The 19,978-nt window shown below is 41.2% G+C and overlaps 1 protein-coding gene across 3 annotated transcripts in view; it reads right to left on the reverse strand.

Moving 5' to 3' along the window:
• The window catches only part of CHRM2 (cholinergic receptor muscarinic 2), a 151,876-nt gene that overhangs the window by 58,046 nt on the left and 73,852 nt on the right, over window positions 1–19,978 (reverse strand). The window contains exon 1 of one of the 3 annotated variants that reach the window (XM_053218044.1): window positions 16,413–18,065. The exons of the other annotated variants lie outside the window; for them this stretch is intronic. The gene's annotated coding sequence lies outside the window, so the exon portion shown is untranslated. Of the gene's footprint in view, window positions 1–16,412; window positions 18,066–19,978 lie in introns of those variants that run through there. 3 annotated transcript variants of the gene reach the window in all.

The following is a 19,978-nucleotide window of genomic DNA, read 5'->3' on the forward strand; positions in this document are numbered from 1 at the left end:
CCACTCATATAATCAAGATACTTATGATCTTGGAGACCCCCAGAAAATAAGTATATCAGAAAAGCGATCTCTATATTGAATTGCATTCTGGTACTCTATCATAGAGGATAATGATCCTGTAAGATCTCTGTGAGGTCCATTTGTCAGTATCACAAAGTCAGTGGCATAGGGCAACTAACCTAGGGGCACTTAGGGGCTCAGTCTCCAAATATGCAACAACAACAACAAAGGGAGCCAGTCTACAAGGCTGTCAGAAGATGTCATCTAAGAGGGAGTCTCCTGGAGTATCAACTCCGGTCATGAAGAATACAGGATACTAGTCTAGAAGTCAGAAGTCCAGAGCTTCAGGGTTTAAAAACTTAAGCAAGCTGAACAATGTTCCTGGCCCTCAATTCCTCTTCTCTAAAATGACATGGTTGGATTATAAGACCTTCATATTAGCTCAATAAAGAGAATATGGGAATAACAGTAGAAGGAAGGAAGAAGAAAAAAATGAGGGAGAATAAAGTATTGCTTTGAATTTTTATTTTTGAGAGAGAGAGAGAGAGAGAAAACGAGCATGAGTGGGGGAGGGGCAGAGAGTGAGGGGAACAGAGGCAGCACAGAGCCCGATGCACGGCTGGAACCCGTGAACTGTGAGATCATGAACTGAGGTGAAGTTGGAGGGTCAACCAACTGAGCCACCCAGGAGTCCCTAAAGTATTGCTTTGAAAGGAGTATTGTGCATGCTGTAGTGATAGAACATGGCATAATTACAAACATTATATTTTATACTGTCATATTAGAAACAAAGAACTATTTGTCCTATACCAAATATTGGGAAAAGGTCAACGGATGTCTTCAAAGGTTTACTCATACATTGTCTGCCTTCTTCTCTCTCTACATCCCCACGTTCTACTCCCACCCTCCTGAAGATCTATGGTGTCAGTCCAGTGTTTAGGGGACTAGGGAGCCAGACCCCGGGTGTCTCATAGGAGAGTAAAAGGAGTAGCACAAAAAGCTCCAAGGACACTGTATTTTCCTCCATCTAAGAGCCACTGAATAAGGAGGAGAAAGAAATGAGCAAGAAGGACAGATGGCGGGCAGAACCCGAGAAACTGCTAACAGGTGGGAAGGCAAAGAATGCGTGTAGACCACAGGACACCATTTCAACAGCAAAACGTGATTTCCCTCTAGTGCAACTCAGCATATTGTTCACGCACAACGATTTAGTGCTTAAAACGATGAATGGAGGGGGTGGGTGCGAAAGAGTGAGAGAATGAATGAATTGATGAATGAGTGATTTCATTCAAAATTCCACTTCCACCGTATTCTTCCATTCCAGACCTCAGGTTATTATTTGAAGATATCATTAGGAAATGACAGAAAAATCACTTCCCTCTGTCCTCTCATATGCCCATGCCCCAATCCTCCGTTTCTCATATGCAGTCAGAGCAGAGAGAATGACAAACTATCAGGTCCGTTAAAACCATGAAACAAGGGGGAGTAGGCGGCAGTAATAAAACCTAAAGCTGACCAGCCAGCCAGCCTCTCTCAAAGTCACATTTTATATTTTCTGCTCCAACTGTCATTTCTCTAATGCCTATCATATATCTTACACAAGGTTTCAAATCATATCTACATTGACCCCCACCTCTCCCCAGACTGGGAGTTCTGCACTAGTGGTTGCTTTACAACAAATTCCATGTATCATCAAAATTGACAGGGTTCCCTGGATATTGATGTGTCTGGCTCACTTTGTTTCATTTCTGTGGGAAGAATGAAGCCGAAGTAACAAGAACCATCCCAGCTGGGTATCCCACACGGTCCCACGCAAACGGCCTCACTCAGGTGCCCCTCTGTTTGAGGAGAAAGAATCTCAGTGGAAAAGAGATCATGACATCGCGTGAAAAAAAGCACCGGACCAGTTCAGTCTCAGTTCAGGCTTTCCCACCAATTTACGGTGCGACTTTGTAATTCATGTTCTTGACGCAAACTCAACCTTTAGGAAGGAGGGTCTCATTAGAAAAGGGCAATAATTGAGCAAAAATATTAACAGACAGGAGTGCGTGGATGGCTAAGTCAGTTAAGCATCTGACCCCTGATCTCTGCTCGGGTCCCGATCTTGTGATTCGGGGCACGGAGTCCCGTCTCTGGGTCTGCATTGACAGTGTGGAGGCTGCTTGGGATTCTCTCTCTCCCTCTCTCTCTGCGCTTCCCCGACTGTCGTGCACACGCGCGTGCATTTGCACGCGCTCTCTCAAAACACATACACTTAAAAAAATCTAAAAAATATTAACAGACATTCTATACAAAAGAAAACATTTATGACCAATAAACAAAGAGATGCTCACTTCAGCAGCCGTCAGAGAAATGCAAACCATGAGAAACCGTTTTACCACCACCAGATTGGCACCACTAACAAAACAATGTCAAGTAATAAAAAGAATCGGCACAAGCATGATCCCTTCTACCTCGCTGGGGAAATTTTCCTTTGTAGGAAACAATTCAGCCTTACCCTATAAAGGGGAATATTTTTATATTGTACATCTGGTAACTCCTGGTAGTACAGGTTTATACTATAGGAACACGATTACACTTCAAGTTAGTGAATAGAGGAGTTATTTACCTATATTCATAGGGATTTAAGGATACAGAAAAAGAGTAGACTCGTGAGTGAAGGAGTTAATATATGAGTGTATAGTTTTATCTGTTTACTTGAAACTGTTTTTACAAGCATCTCACTGCATCACGGTCAATGTTAGACAAAGTTGATATTATTGCTATTTTTTGGATGTGAGGAATCAGATGTAGAAATTAATTGATTCACCTAGAGCAAGTGTGGATCCAGACCCAGATGTCAGTTCTTGGTACAAGAGAAAGAATGTTCAGACAAACCTGAGTTTGGAGTTTGGCACTTGCATTTTAAGCACTTGCTGGCACTGATAACCTTGGAAGAATTATTTTGCCTCTCTGAGATTCTGTGTCTTCATCCCTTAAAAAAAAATGAGGATAATTATGCATACATTCTGGAGTTTTTATAAAGATTAAATGGCATAATTTGTGCACAATGCAGTAAATATTAGTATCTATTTTACCTTCTGTCAGACAGGTCTCTTTGCAATGAACCACAGACAACAAATGCCATCTTGCTGGGGACACCAGCCAGGGTCTCTGTGTGACTAGGTGCAGACACGTCTTGAAATCAACGCTGCAGTTGGCCAATTCTATCCACTCACCTGTTGTTGATGTCTTTCACCATTGACTCAAATCATAGCCCCTCCAGTTCCCACCCTCTTTCATTCCACCTTGGCTGTCGTCCATGCTTTCCTCCTTTCCCTTCCTGCTCTGCAAACTCTGTGGGTCCATGTGAACTTTGCTTCTACTCCCCATCTCCAAGGATGCTACCTCCCTGGATTATCTGAGGTAGACTGCTCACCTTCTCGCTTTCTGTTCCCCTGTGCGGGAGAGACTTTTCACTCCCTTTCTCTCGTACAGACTTACAACTAAACAGAAAAAACTTACCATTCTTACCATTTAACCCCTCTACTTCCACTTTGCCAAATGCATGCCTACCCAATCACTTTTTCAGAAGATTCTGGCTCTAGACTCATGACATTTTTATACACTTCTGATTCCACTAACCAGCTGGGTGATTTAAATGTCTGCACGGTTAACCCACTGACTGTCCCAGATTAACCTTTCCTTGACCTCTTCAATTCCACTTGCCCTCACTTCCCCTTGATTTCAGTGATCCACTCCCTTTGGCACAAGTTTGGCTTTGTAAAAATTCAGAATGACTCATTCTTTTTTTTGTATTTTTTTTATTTATTTTTTTCAACGTTTATTTATTTTTTGGGACAGAGAGAGACAGAGCATGAATGGGGGAGGGGCAGAGAGAGAGGGAGACACAGAATCGGAAACAGGATCCAGGCTCTGAGCCATCAGCCCAGAGCCTGACGCGGGGCTCGAACTCCCGGACTGCGAGATCCTGACCTGGCTGAAGTCGGACGCTTAACCGACTGCGCCACCCAGGCGCCCCAAGAATGACTCATTCTTTAAAAATCCACACCCGAAAGACAAATAATCCAGTGAAGAAATGGGCAGAAAACATGAACAGACACTTCTCTAAAGAAGACATCCAGAGGGCCAACAGGCACATGAAAGGTGCTCAACATTGCTCCTCATCAGGGAAATACAAATCAAAACCACACTCAGATATCACCTCACACCAGTCAGAGTGGCTAAAATGAACAAATCAGGAGACTATAGATGCTGGCAAGGATGTGGAGAAACGGGAACCCGCTTGCACTGTTGGTGGGAATGCAAACTGGTGCAGCCACTCTGGAAAACAGTGTGGAGGGTTCCTCAAAAAATTAAAAACAGACCTACCCTATGATCCAGCAATAGCACTGCTAGGAATTTACCCAAGAGATACAGGAGTGCTGATGCACAGGGGCACTTGTACCCCAATGTGTATAGCAGCACTCTCAACAACAGCCAAATTATGGAAAGAGCCTAAACGCCCATCAACTGACGAATGGATAAAGAAATTGTGGTTTATATACACAATGGAATACTACGTGGCAATGAGAAAATGAAATATGGCCTTTTGTAGCAACGCGGATGGAACTGGAGAGTGTTATGTTAAGTGAAATAAGTCCTACAGAGAAAGACAAATACCATATGCTTTCACCCTTATGTGGTTCCTGAGAAACTTAACAGAAGTCTATGGGTGAGGGGAAGAAAAAAAAAAGAGGTTAGAGTGGAAGAAAGCCAAAGCATAAGGGACTCTTATAAACTGAGAACAAACTGAGGGTTGATGGGGGGTGGGAGGGTGGGGAGGGTGGGGGATGGGTATGGAGGAGGGCACCTTTTGGGAGGAGCCCTGGGTGTTGTATGGAAACCAATTTGACAATAAATTTCATATTTAAAAACAGAAAAAAATAAAAATCTTAAACTTTAGTATTCCACTGGCTCCAACTTAGTATCTTTACTCACTACCTTTTCTTCTAACACACAATCTTCTGATACATGATCTCCACTAGACCCTCTCTTTTCCTACCAGTTAATAATTTCCCCCCTAACCTCTTTTCCTCATTTCCATCTAGAAATGAGTTAGACAACACTCCATAGTCCATTACTTTACCCATTGACGGATGTGGATCACTTGCTCCTTCCAAACGTGTAGAATCCTTCTTGGCAAGTGTACCACTGCTCCAGTGGCAGAGTTAACTACTGCCTGGGACTGAAGATTGCCATGGCAGGGAATGCCCTGCCATGAGGACTAGAACCATGATCAAGACAAGATCCCAACTTCACCAGGGTCCTCCTTAAACACCTCGCCACCCAAACTCTCTCAATAGCGGTTTCAAACCTTCACTCCTCTTCGCAATTTTCCCCAACACCCGCTATCGTCTCTAGTCTCTTACGTTGTCAGAAACTGAGGCCACAAAGAGAGAAAACCCCAATCATCCACCTTCGCCACCCGCTGACTTCTCTCCAATCATACCCAATCTTTTCTCCTGACTCTGTGCAGGGCAACCTCTTCTAGCTGCACTCGACCCCACCACCAGATCCCATCAACTCCAGACTCCTCAAGGTCCTTGATCTCTGTTTCCTGATCTGTAAATTATAAATGATAACAATATCCTGGGGGAAATAATTTTCTTTAAAGAAGCAGAGCTTTTTAGCAGCAATTCCAGACAGGTTAACCAGTACAGGACATAACCGAAGACACCTCCTGGGCAGAAGGCCAAACCAGCAATGATGAAAGAACTATAATAAATTTTCCATGGACAAGACGGTGTTGTTACTTAAATTGATAAAAATCCATAATCACTTTACTGCACGTTAACATTACCCTTTGTTATTATCAAAGTAGAAACCCCCCCAATACCTCAATTACTGTATTATTTTTTTCTCAATTTTACATTCTATTTGAACATTTCTAACATTCTAATAGTCCCATCCCTAGATCATAAGAAAATGGGAGAGCTTAAGAAAAAGAGGTATACACACACCTTTTTTCTGATCAAATATCGGTTGAATTTTTTCCTTTCTCAACAACCTCCACATGTTAAAAAATCATCCTCAACTGCCTTTGTTTTGTGAAGAGACATAGAGAAAGTGCACACAAGCATGGGAGGAGCACAGGGTGAGAGAGAGAGAGAATCTTAAGCATGCTCCATGCCCAACCTGGAGCCTGACAGGGGGCTCAATCTCATGACAATGGGATCATGAGCTGAGCCAAAATCACAAACTGGACACTCAACTGACTCAGCCACACAGGCACCTCCTAAACTACTTTTACAGTGAGTAATTTCATGGTTTTCCATCTACTTTCTGGCTTTAGACATAAGATGGGCTGACCCCTTCCTCAGTCTACCGGGACAGTGATGGTTTGCTCAGATTTTCACTGGGAATGAGAAGCAAACCCGATTTGGCTGACATAAAATGGCATATTTTCTCTGGGCAGGAATTTAAATAGAAGGAATCCAGGGATTATTGTTATTATTTTTTTTTTGCTACCCTGGGCATACAGTCTGTCTTAGAAAGTAACTGTAATAATTCTACCCATCACCATTCTGTGTCTGTAACTAAGAACCTAGAAGCTGACAAGAGTGAACCAGAAGGCTCTACAGAGTCAGTAAGAGGCCTTTGAGGTCTTTTCCTTCCTCTTTGAAGAAAAAGGCTTCCTCCAGAAATATTTTCATACCTTTCCGCCTTTAATTTGAATGCAGATCATTATGTAAGTATTTTAAAATTGCTATGCATCACCATATTCAAGTGATTTATAAATATATTTACGAAGTAGTAGCAGCATTCTATTTGTAGTAAATTTGAATGTAATACAGCACAGAAAAGAGAGGTACCAAGTTAAGGTATACGTTCTGTATTGGGAGTTGCAGATAAAAATAAAACCGAGTTGAACCAAAATCAAGACCAAAAATCTCAATTTCCTATGTTTTCAGTTCCAAGAAATTAATTTTCTGAAATATATCAGTAAATATATTTATCAGTAAATATCAGTAAAAACTAATATCTGTAAAAACTCTTTAGATTATAAACCTTTTGAGGGAAGAGCTATGTCTTATGTATCTTCGTATCTCCTTTTGCTCTGCACAATGCCTGATTTGCGGGCACTCCAAAACTGCTTTACAAATTATTACAAAAATGATTTAGCAAAATTTATCAGTTTATATCATTAGATTTTGCTTCCAAGTTCAAACTGCCTGAAGGCCTGCTGATTACATGACCCATATGCTTTGCTTTCATACATCACTTTTTATCTTCATAAGCATTTTATAACTTGATTTTCAGAAAAACCTTTGAGATGGGTTGTTATTCTCATTTGCCAGCTGAGGCAACTGATTCTAAGAGTCGAATGATTTACCTGATGCGAATTCAGCCAGAAGCAAAGCTGAGACAATAGTCTCTGCCTCAAAGTTCCCAGTCTGGGTCTCTTTCCATTTCAACGTACTGTCATTTTTCATTCCATAAAATACAATTTATGCAAGGTCAGAATAATTCACCTGACTCTTGGAGGTCATCGGGGTCAATATGGAAGAATATTCATACAGCATCATGTCACGGTGCTTAAATTCTCTGATCTTATTTCCAAGCTGGGTTTGAACCTTTCGTTACTAGTAGCATAATCTTGGGCAATTATTTAAACTTTCTCATCTCTGTCATCTTCTTCGCTAACAAAAGCATAATAATATTTACCTTATAATTTTTCAAGGATTAACTGAGATACTGTAGGAGATAAATGACCAGGCCCACAGCAAAGTGCCCCATCTATGACTGCGGAAATGTAATCACTGATAATAGCAACAAGGAAACAGGTTCTTAAAAACGGAGGTGAGAAAGTCTCCAGGAAGATTTTCCATTTTACACATGTGACTGACACCAAAGTCAAGGCTTTTGGGTTTTGTTTGTTTTCCTGACCATTTCCTCTCTCCTAGCTGATCTCCCTCTTACCCAGCACCCCCTACGTACACATACACCATTTCTTGCATTTCCAGTCTGCATCGTTCTCTTAGGGCTTCTCTCTGTGTGCTTATCCGCACCTGCAAATCCATGCCTACCGACAGGTATCTCTAGATGCACGGCCTACTCAGTGGCCTAGAGGATGTAACTGCTGAGCTGCCATCTCCCGGCATTCCCTGCTATCAGAGGCTCCCGTTTCCATGGAGGAAACCGACTTGGGGGACCACGTTGGTCCTCTTCCTGTAGCCGTGGCTGGCAAGAGCACATTGACGCATCTAAAAGTCCTACACGCCACAGAGCTGTGCGTGATTTTCAGTTTGAGCCAACTTGGTGTTTAAATATGAGTCCAGATATCCCCTTTTGCAAAACAAGAAGGTGGTATCTATAGGTATTCAACTCTCTGAAAGAAGTCTATTCGCCAATGGTTTTCCTTGTGTTTATGAGTATGCACACTCTCCTTCTGTGGCATTTAGCTTGGGATAATTTTGTGTTCTCTGTAGGTAAGCTTACAGGCCATCTTCATCTCTGTTCCATTCTCCTGCTGAGTTCCTGTGAGAGCATCTGACACTGTATCAATTTAAAACATGATACTATGTTTAAAAGCTTGTTGGTTCTTATCTCTGCCTGTCTTTGTTTGTTTGTTTCTTTCTTTCTTTCTCTTTCCCTCTGTCTCTTCCTTCCTTCCTTCTTTCCTTCTTTCTTTCTTTCTTTCTTTCTTTCTTTCTTTCTTTCTTTCTTTCTTTCTTTCTTTCTTTCTCTTTCTTTCTTTCTTCCTGGCATTTAGTTTGAGATATTTTGTGTTCTCTGTAAGTAAGCTTTCAGACCATCTTAATCGCTGTTCCATTCTCCTGATGAGTTCCTGTGACATCATCTGACACTAAATCAATTTAAAACACAATACTACCTTTAAAAGCTTGTTGGTTCTTACCTCTGCTTGCTTGCTTGCTTTCCCTCCTTCTTTCCTTCCTTCCTTTTTTTCTTTTTGTGATTGCAAGAACTTCTTTTCCTCTTGCCCTAAAACGTTCCCCAAAGATAATATCAAGTTGAAAAATCGCTGATTGAAGAACTGAGTTTTGGTCAATGAAATATTAGCTTCGCATAGATGCAGACAGTAACATAATCAGAGAATTCATATTACAATGCAAAACGTCCTAGGTCGCCTTAGTAAAGAAACAAAAAAATATTAACCCGGTTATGTTCCTATTGTATATTTTGTTTTCACTCTGGGGGAGGGGTGGGAAACAGTAATTGTAAGCTGAATTGTTTCCACTAGAAATGAAAGAAACAGATCAGGAGGCTACATTGCATCAGGAATAGTTGAAGGCATAGAATAAAAGGACCACATGCGAAGAGATAACATGTCTAAGGGGCGTTGGGATTTATTCTGCACGGCCCGAGATATCACCTCAGTGATGGCTGGATGTCACCAGGAGACCGATGCCAGCTGAAAATAAGAAAGATCCCTGATGACGGGTGTGCTCCTGTAATGGGATGGGCCGCGCTACAAAACCATGAGCTTCCGGGCACTGAAAATGTCCACAGAAAGGCCCAATGCCTGTCCGCTACATGAACTGAACACAGAGCCCCTATGGGAGCTGGGCTTCGTGATCTCCACGTTCCCTTCCGACCCTCAGAGGCTATGATTAAAACGGAAAGGTGACCACATCGCGTCTCCCAGCACGGAGCGAAGACTCTGACAGAGGTTAGACACCGACGGGAAGGACAAAGACAGATTTTGAAGGGAGAGAAAAAGAGAGAGAGAGAAGAAAAGAACTAAATGGAAAAAAGAAAAAAAAGATCCTCCAGTACATTGTCTGTGGCCGCCCCAGTGAATGCCTGCAAACCAGCAAAGCATGAGACAAAATCAAAGAGGAGAAAGAGATTTGGGAAAAACTAAATTCTTTCTCTGCATTCCTCTTCACCCCAGAGGATGATGAGCAAACGGCCTGCCCTGGGGTTATTCTTCCCCGACGGTGAAGGTGAGCCTCTGTCAAGGAGTGATGTGTTAAATGAAAGGGTAAAGGGACAAGAGAACTAAAAATGCCAGACATCACAGAAAAAGGACGCGAGTTCTGAAGGATGAGACAGCGGCACTTTGGGCTTCCTGAGGAAAACGTGTTTTTATCTTTCAAAATAGGCACTTTGAAAACGGAGTCCTGCAGGGGTCCCGGGTTGTTACTGGGTCCTCCAGGACCAGTGGCCAGGAGCACTTCCTAAGGGGTGGAAGAAGATGAGCTTCTGGAAGCTGCCAGGACACAAAAGGCTGTTTTTTCCACGCATGAAGCAGAATTCAGATGAGGGTCTTCCCAGGGAAGTTTCCAGCGCCCACGGAGGGAGAGGATCTTTGGGAAGATGACAGTGGGTCCCCATGAGAGAAAAACAACAGACCTGAAATATGGCATTTTTATGCCATTGTCTTACTAGGGTAACGTGCAAAGACCTATGCTAGCCGTTCAAAAGAAAGACTGCCACAAAGGATAGCTGGACTCCTTGTACCCTCAAGGCCTCCTCCTGCTGAGGCTCAGCTCAGTCTTCAGAGGCTAAATAGGGGTTTTCAATTCATTTTTTTCCCAATAAAACCTCATCACAGGCTTTAAAAAAGAAGATACATTTTTCATTTTTTGAGGAACCTCCATACCGCCTTCCACAGGGCCTGCACCACTTTGCATTCCCCCCAACAGTGCATGAGGGTTCCTCAAACAATAAAAACCAGAATGACTTTATGATCCAGTAATCCCACTACTGGGTATCTCCCCGAAGAAAACGAAAACACTGATTTGAAAAGACATACGTACTTCCATGTTTATTACAGCACTATTTACACCAGCCAAGATATGCAATCAACCCAAGTGCCCCTCCATAGATGAATGAACAAAGATATCTACGTATAGATAGATACATCACGCACATATATAGTACTATCACACCCTGTATATATACATATATATATATATATATATATATATGTAGTGGAATATTACTCAACCATTAAAAATGAAATTGTGCCATTTGTATCAACATGGATGGAACTTGAGAGTATTATGCTAAGTCAAATAAGTCAGAGAAAGGCAAACATCATAAGATTTCACTCCTATATGGGATTTAAGAAACAAAATAGTAAAAAAAAAATTTTTTTTTAATTTAAAAAAGGGGCACCTAGGGAGCTCAGTAGGTTAAGCTCCTGAATTTAGCTCAGGTCATGATCTCATGGTGCGTGAGTTCAAGCCCCACCTCGGGCTCTGTGCTGACAGCTTGGAGCCTGGAGTCTGCTTCAGATTCTGTGTGTGTGTGTGTCTCTCTCTCTCTCAAAAAATGAATAAAACATTAAAAAAAAAAAAGAGAGAAACAAATGAACAAAGAAAAAAAGTGACAAACAAAAAACCAGACTCTTAAATGCAACTGGTGGTTGCCAGAGATGGGGGGTGGGGATGGGGGGGGGGGGTGGATGGGTGAAACAGAGGAAGGAGATTACGAGTATCCTTATCATGATGAGCACTGGGTGAAGTACAGAACTGCTGAATCTCTATATTATACACCTGAAACTAATATAACACTGTTATATTAGTCTATGAAGTCTATAGTCTATGAAGTCATAGTCTATGAAGTCTATGAAGTCATATATGAAGTCTATGTTAATTAGACTTCAATACTAAATAAGTAAATAAGTAAATAAATAAGATATACAAGGAGGGAGGAAAATTCAAGCAAGTTTTTGTTTAAGACAAATAAAACATGGCAAGCAACTCCAATAAATAAGTAAATAAATAAGTAAGTAAGTAAGTAAGTAAATAAATAAATAAATAAGATACAAAGGTTCATGGTTAGGCCTAGGAAACTGAGGCTCCAAGAGGTGTACTTATTAGCCCAATGCCACTCAGGTAGAAACGGACAGAGCCAAGGTGTTAACACTGTACTGTCTGATTCGTTCTAGAACCAGCACTTACCTCTCTAAACCACAAGTGTAGTTTTGGCAAGTACGGAGAAGCACCCACTACGACTGGGATACCTCTCCATCCTCACACTGGGCTCAAAGACGACAATGACAAATAATAAATTAAAATAAAAAGCAAAGGGGCACCTGGGTGGCTCAGTCGGTTAAGCGTCTGACTTCAGCTCAGGTCATGATCTCACAGCTCGTGGGTTCGAGCCCTGCGTGGGGCTCTGTGTGGACAGCTGGAGCTTGGAGCCTACTTCTGATTCCTTCTGTGTCTCCCTCTCTCTTCATGCTCTCTCTCTCTCTCTCAAAAATAAATAAACAGTAAAAAAATTTTGTGGGGGGAGCACCTGGGTGGCTCAGTCGGTTAAACGTTCGACTTGAGCTCAGGTCATGATCTCATGTCTCATGAGTTCGAGCCCTGTGTCGGGTTCTGTGCTGACAGACCAGAGCCTGGAGGCTGCTTTGGATTCTGTGTTTCCCTCTCTCTCTGCTCCTGCACCACTCATGCTCTGTCTCTCTTCTCTCTCAAAAATGAATAAATATTAAATTAAAAAAATGTTTATTAAAAAAGTTTTAAATAAAATAAAAAGCAAAGAAAAAATCTCAGTGATTATAACATGGCACTCACCTTGACTCTGCCTTGAGTTACATATACTTTTTTGGCAGACCAGTCCAGACATATTTATAGGTTCAAAGAAAAGCTAAGGAAAGTATTAACAACAGAGTGTAAAAAAAGATAAACTTTTCAAGCCATGAAAAGACAGAGGAAACTTAAATGTGTATTACTTAGTAAAAGAAGCCAAGCTGAAAAGACTGCATGCTCTATGATTCCAACTCTGACATTCTAGAAAAAGGCAAAACTATGGAGGCAATTAAAAGAACCATGGTTTCCAGGAGGTTGGGGGTGAGGGTTGAGGGACAGATAGGCAGAGCACAGAGGATTTTTAGGGCACTAAAACTTGTATCTGTAGGACTCTGTAATGGTGGATACATGGCAGTATATATTCACCCCAACCCACAGAATGTACAACACCAAGGCTGAACCAACCCTCACAGTTGGGTGATGACGATGGTCCGGTGTGGGGGCATCGACCGTAACGTGCCACCCTGGAGGGCTAGACTGATACCAGAGGACACCATGCACGTGCGGAGGCAGGGGACTTACGGGAAACCGCTGTACCCTCCTCTCAACTTTGCCGTGATTCTGAAACGGCGCTTAAAAAAATGAAGTTTTTAAAATTGGGGGAAAAAAGACAAACCTCTCCCTGAGTCGTATGGAAGAAATGCATATGGAAAGTTTCCCTTATTGTCCAGGTTAGTGCACTCTGCTTTGCTCCCGTCACCGTCATCAGTTTGAACGTCTTGTTCACAATAATAATATGGAAATTGGACAGTCATCCACACTCTTCTCTCAACCAGCGGGAGGTTCTTGATAAATCAGAAGACTTTTCGCAGCTTAATTCTCCTCACATGATGATGGTGCAGGGTGACGTTATATCTTAGGCACCTTTTGGTCTAGGAAGTAAATGATCCTATTTGTCTCATTTTTGGTTTTGTTTTGTTTCTTAAATTCCACACATGAGTGAAATCATATGGTATTTAGCTTTCTCCGACTGACTCATTTCGCTCAGCATTATACCTTCCATGAGAACAAACTGGGATCCCTCCATGAGAACAAACTGGTGGTTTCCAGAGGGGATGCATGAAGTAGATGAAGGGCATTAAGAGGACACTTACCATAGTGAGCACTGAGTAACGTACAGAATTGTGGGATCGCTATATTGTACACCTGAAATTAATATGTTAATTATACTGGAATTTAGAAAATGAATTTAAAGAAATTAAATTTGAAAAAAAAAAAACCAGAAAAGGTAAATGATTCTAGATGTTGGTTGAAACGGCTCATGGAAGATTCTGAATGCCAAGTTAAGGTGTCTGGACGTTATCCTGCATATCATGGAGGAAGGGTTTTAAGCCAGAGGCTGATATAATAGTGGTAGTATTTTTGGAAGATTAATCTCATAACAGGATGCAGGATGAATTGTACTAAGAAAAGCTTAGTGTTACGAAGTTCAGATAAGAGGTTAATGCAGTAAACCCGGGCCTGAGCAGATAAGGAGATGAACCAGAGCCCTGTCCTGGAGTCTTTCTGTAGGACTGTATTATTAGCTGGGCAGGGTCAAACCCCTGTTCTACTTGACAGTCCTTCAAATGTCAGGGAACAATATGCTTCTACTTGGTCCCTGCTTGTCCAGGTTAAACTTCCTCAGTGTGTCAGCTGATCCTCAAATGCGCATTACTTAATGGGCTGAGATATTTCAAAGTCAGGCAGACATCTTATCACTTATTGGCTGTGTTATATAACCTTCCTAATTCACATTTTGTTTCATGCACGACGCGCAAACAAGAATACCCAACCCCCGGGGTTTTGGAAAGGATAACATTTGTATCTTATCCTTTTATTTTATTTGTAGTTTATGGTTTGGGGCCTAATAAATCTTTAATAAATCGTGTTGAATTTTATCTTCGTGCCAGCCTATTTGTCTCCTCTGGAAACGGTCCAGGTTGTGAGTGCTTTTCTTAGTTTGTGATTCAGAATTAACAGTGATGATTATGATGGCTAACTCACTTTGGGCCAGGTTCCATTTTTGAGCCCCTGGGCTATGCTCTTAAGCCTCATGAAAACTCTATAAGTCATGTACTACGGTTAATTCCATTTTGCCCTTGAGGAAACTAAGGCACTAGCTGATTGAGGAACTTCCCCAAACTCACGGGACCAGAAGACTATCACAAAGCTAGGATTTAACCGGCAATCTATTTCCGGAGTCTACATCCTGAACCACCATACAAGGTTTCCTGTGCAGGAGTGGTCTGTCAGAGAGTGGGACTGGTACCTTCTTGCTCAGGTCACTTCCTAAGACTGCACTTACGGCTTTACGACATCTGAATCACGCAACAGATTTGATTTTGTCATCAAATTAAGTGACTCCTTCATACAAACTGCTATATGACTTCTTCCTATTTGGTTTATTTTTAGAATATTTGTGTGTAGAATATTATCTCAAGTACCACCTAGCTCGTTTTGGCTCATTATTTAAACCTACTGATGTTGCTTAGATTTCTGACTCCAAATTGTAAACCTGTTAACATTTGTTTTGTTTTTGTTTTTGTTTCCCCTGAGGCTTTTTTTCTAGGTTTCCTCTTGGCCGTTAATAAATGTGTTACAAAGCCTAAGAACCAAGCACAGAACAAAACACAACTGGTTCCCAAACACTGATATGCAATCAACATTCTCTGGATATAAATGTATTTCTGGCTGTGGACTCACTTACAGAAAACTTCTTACATTCCACAATACTTAATTATCACTGCCAGTCCAGTTTCTCCTGTGAAACTTCACGAAACGCCAATTTAAACTACATGAAAATGTGAGTTTTATTCCTGCCACTGTACCCGTTACGTGACCTTTCCTTAATTCATTGAAGTTAAATGAAGCTCTGTCTCCTCACGTGGAAAATGTAGATAGTAAGTTCTGCTATACTTATTTTGATGTTTCTGTTGTTGTTACAAATGCAAGAACATCTAATGCTATTTACTTGCTATGTCAGTCCCCGAATTGTATTTTAGAGAAGAAAATGTAATAACACTTACACAGAATACTACCATACGAGAAGTCCTTTTGCATATTTTTTTCTCAGTTAGTTGGGGCAAACACAACTACACGACAAGTTGGGGTTGTGTCGTTTCTCAACACAACCGGTTAGCTGGGGCAAAGAAATACTATCTTTACAGATAAAGAAACACTGAAGCCACAGGGGTTAATTTCCCAAATCTACATCACTTGACCAGGGCACACTAGAACTTGAACTCAAGTCTGTTGAAGTCAAGTACACAGTATTGTTACTCAAACCAGTAAAGCCCAGAATGAAATTACAAGTTCAGTGGGCTCTCCACCTGTGGAAACCTATAAATGGAGAGGGGAAAATAGTCCTTCTTCTAAAAGGAAACAGAACTCGTTCTCATAAAGGGAAAAGAGTCATGGGATTTGCATTGTATTTTAAGAGCTCCTGTGTGGTCCCTTCCCTTCTCCTGCTGTCCCCTTCCCTGTGGGGACCAGCTGGTGGATGCCTATGATGGCCAGTGTCGCCCAAATTAGAAGGCCAGAATGCTGTCAAAGGAATCCAGGGAGGCAGTTTTCCTCAACTAAAATCATTGTGTCTGGTGGTCCTGCTCCCAGAACTGGAACTATTTACTCATTCGACAGCTCCATGACCCTATTCTAAGGGCGAAACAATGTTCCAAGCAATGGACTATTCCAGAGTGGCAGGGAGACCGTATTCAGATTCTACAAGAAGCAGAAGCAAGGGCCAGGCTATTCAACCCCATTCTGCCCAGCTGGCCACTTCCGGCCTCCAGAAATGCCCTCCGCTCCCCTCTCGCAATCAGTGAAGTGCACTCGTCCAGTGACATTCCTAGCCCTACCCGTGACAATGCCGATACTCACCATCATGAAGCCTTCAGGCTCAATCCCTGTTTATTTCTGGGCCAACCACTCGATTAGAGAACAACCCCAGGAGATCCTCCCGCGTGACACTTCATACCAGAAATGTCATCACCGAGCACGTGTGTGGTAATGAAAGCAAACCTGAGTTGTTTCCCGCACCTACGTGATACGCAACGGTCATGTCTGAGGTCAAGTGTGATTCCAAGACCTGATTCTCTATTTTGCAATCCCATCTCATGTATTTATGTCAATCAAAAGAAAATTCTTTATGCTTCTTCATTTGGATAAGTGCACAAGGCTCATTTTCTCATCAGCTTACTTGAAAACCTAATTATACTGAACCAGATGTTGTGTTTTACGCCAATGGATGTGGCGAGCAGTTGGTTTTTGACAACGACAAAATGTCAATTCAAACTGCTTAGACTTTACCCTGGGAGCTGGAGTCCAGTGCAATCACAATCATTGCCTCATCTCTTATTTTTAGCTTATTAAATAAAAAAGGTGACCATCAGTGAATGTATTAGAATAAAGTGAATCTACACGCAAGACAGAGCTCAGAAAAGTCATTCGTATCTAAAAAAAAAAAATCATTGAGAAATGACATAGCTTTACTAAATTCTGAAATGAGTTCTTAGGTTCAGTGCGGCTTCTTGTTCATTCATAGGAATTAAGGTGAGAAAAAAGGAATTTTTACTATAGTCTAAATTCTCTGTAATTCTAACATTAGTCTAACTGCCCTGAACCTGTATGTTTGAGTCAATGAGGATGATGCCTTCATTTATGTGGCCAATGAAAACTATGATCATTCTTTCTATAGATCACTGAGTAAATCAGAAAGAAAATATCAAAATGTACCTATTTTCATTCCAGTCAAAACCTCTGCCTTTGGGCCAGGAGACAACAAGAAAAGCTGAAGTGTATTAGTATTCAGAACGTAATGAAGTGCAATGTACTCCTGGTTTAAATCACTGAGCTTATAAGAAACTCTATTCATGTTGACTGGCTTAATAGAAACGGTTTGATCTTGGGGCTTGAAGGCATGTGTGACCTTGATCTGTTTGAAATAGGGCAGATTACAGAATCGCAGTAACACAACGTCTCCAGCTATATTCAGACACCTCAATTTAGAGCCTTTTCAATTTACAAAAAAAAAAAAAAAAAAAAAAGGAAGCAGAGACATAAAGGGGTAATATAGAAGAAAATGCCAAACGCACTATGAGAACCTATACAAGCATGTTGCAGATATGTGAAAACTGTAATTGATTTTCTCATTATGAGGTGGCACAAAGTAATTGTAGAGAATTTACATAGAGAAGCAGAGCAAAGAAAGTGGCCGTTGTACTTAAGTTGTGTGTTACTTCCTTTCTTCATTTCTATGTATACACAAAACTCAGAAACACAAACACACACACAAAGGATCTTAAACGAAGTACTATGACCGACTTGTAATCTGCCATGAGGTATCTGGCAGAGCAGAAATGTCCAGTTTCCCTGGCTCTTTTATCCTTCCAAGGAAATTTTAGAATTGACTTACAAAGTTACATGAAAATTACTATTAAAGATTTTAATTAGAATTTCCCTGAGTCTAACGCACAACTAAAGGAGAATAGATATGTTTAATATACTGTGTCCTTAGCCTTGAATATAAATTGAATCTCCATTTATTGAGATCATTAATGATTTTTCGTGTCTTGCCATTTTTTTTTTATTTCTAGATTAAGGATACTCTCTGATACTACAGTAAATAATGTCCTCTTTGAAATTGTATTTTTTGGTTATTTGTTGCTGGGGCATAGAAAGGCAACTTCCTTTTGGCATATCAGTCTTTTGTTCAGTCACCATACTATAAACTCTTCTATTATTTCTAATAATTTATCTGGAGATTGTTTTGTGTTTCCTGTGTAAAAAAAATTATATTACGTGTAAATAATGAGAGGTTTATTTACTACTTGATTTTTTAAATGTTTATTTATTTTGAGAGGGAGAGAGAGCACAAGAGTGAGCGGAGTGGGACAGAGAGGGAGACAGTGAGAGAAATCCAAGCAGGCTCTGTGCTTGAGAGCAGAGGATTTTGGAGGAGCTCACCACAGAGCCCCACACAGGGCTCGAACTCTTCAACTGAGATCATGACTTGAGCCAAAATCAAGAGTTGGACACTTACTGAGCCACCCAGGCCCTCCTTATTTACTACTTTCTAAGGCTCATCCTGTTGTTGTTGTTGTTGTTGTTTAAGCCTCATCCTTCTAATTTCTATTTTCTTGCTCAATACGCTAGACAGGAACTCCACATGTTGTCAAAGCAATTGTGATGGTTTCTGGTTTCACTCCTGATATTAAAGAGAAACACATCTAGTACTACAAACATAATCGATGAAGTAGAATGTTACCAGATCGTGGGGCTCATTGAGTTCTATCTCTTACTATACTGCAAGCCCTTCAAAGACAAGTGCTATTTCTTATGTGTTCTTATTTCTACCTTGCATCACATGGGGCGAGGGGTGGGGTGGAAAGTTTACAGAACCAGGCATGGCCACTAAGCCAGTGATGTCCAGTAGCAATGACAACGTGTCCAATCTGCATCAGGGGTAACCAATGTCAGTGGTGCCTCCAGTATTGACAGAAGAACTATGGCTGTCCAGTTCTTCCCATGAATGGATTCAGGAAAATAATACAAGGCCAAAACATTTAACCTTACTTTGAAGTTAAAATAGTATTTTTTCAAGACTTTATGTCTGGTCATATTTATGTTTTTTTTTAATTTTTTTTTAACGTTTATTTATTTTTTGAGACAGAGAGAGACAGAGCATGAATGGGGGAGGGGCAGAGCGAGAGGGAGACACAGAATCAGAATTAGGCTCCAGGCTCTGGGCCATCAGCCCAGAGCCCAACGCGGGGCTCGAACTCATGGACCGCGAGATCGTGACCTGAGCTGAAGTCGGACGCTTAACCGACTGAGCCACCCAGGCGCCCCGAGTCATGTTTATTTCTTTAAGAAGTGAATGTCAGAATAATAAACTTAAAGAATGCTTCCTCAGCAATGAGTAAGCAACTGTTTCATTTTCAGTATTGTGCTAAGTGCTGGGGATATTGTTAATCATAAAGCAAGTCTGTTATGAGGAATTTACTGTTCACTTAGGGCAAGTTTCTCAAACTTGATTATATATTAAAATCACCTGGAGAACTTTTAGAATGTTTTGATGCTCAGGCTGCACCCCATCCCAATGAAGTTACAAGCTCTGAGCGTGAGACCCAAGGGAGTCTTTTTTGAAAGCTCCCCAGTGATCCCAATGTGCAGGCACAGTTGAGAACCACTAAGTTAGAGTTTGGGCATATAAACGTAAGACATTTTTCAACTAGTCTATACAACTTAAGTGCAAGTGTAATGATAGATAGAGGTGAAAGATGAAGACTTGGGCCTTGAGAAAATGGTAGGAATTGATTGTGTGTGTCATAACTAAGAAACCATTACCTGGCCCAAGATCACAAAAATGTATTCCTTGTGATCTATGTGTTTATCTTTATGCAACAGCACACTGCTAATAAATTTTGAAACTGGAAAGAGTGAGT

The sequence above is a fragment of the Acinonyx jubatus genome, chromosome A2 (assembly GCF_027475565.1).
Source record: "Acinonyx jubatus isolate Ajub_Pintada_27869175 chromosome A2, VMU_Ajub_asm_v1.0, whole genome shotgun sequence".
In the NCBI taxonomy this organism is placed as follows: domain Eukaryota; kingdom Metazoa; phylum Chordata; class Mammalia; order Carnivora; family Felidae; genus Acinonyx; species Acinonyx jubatus.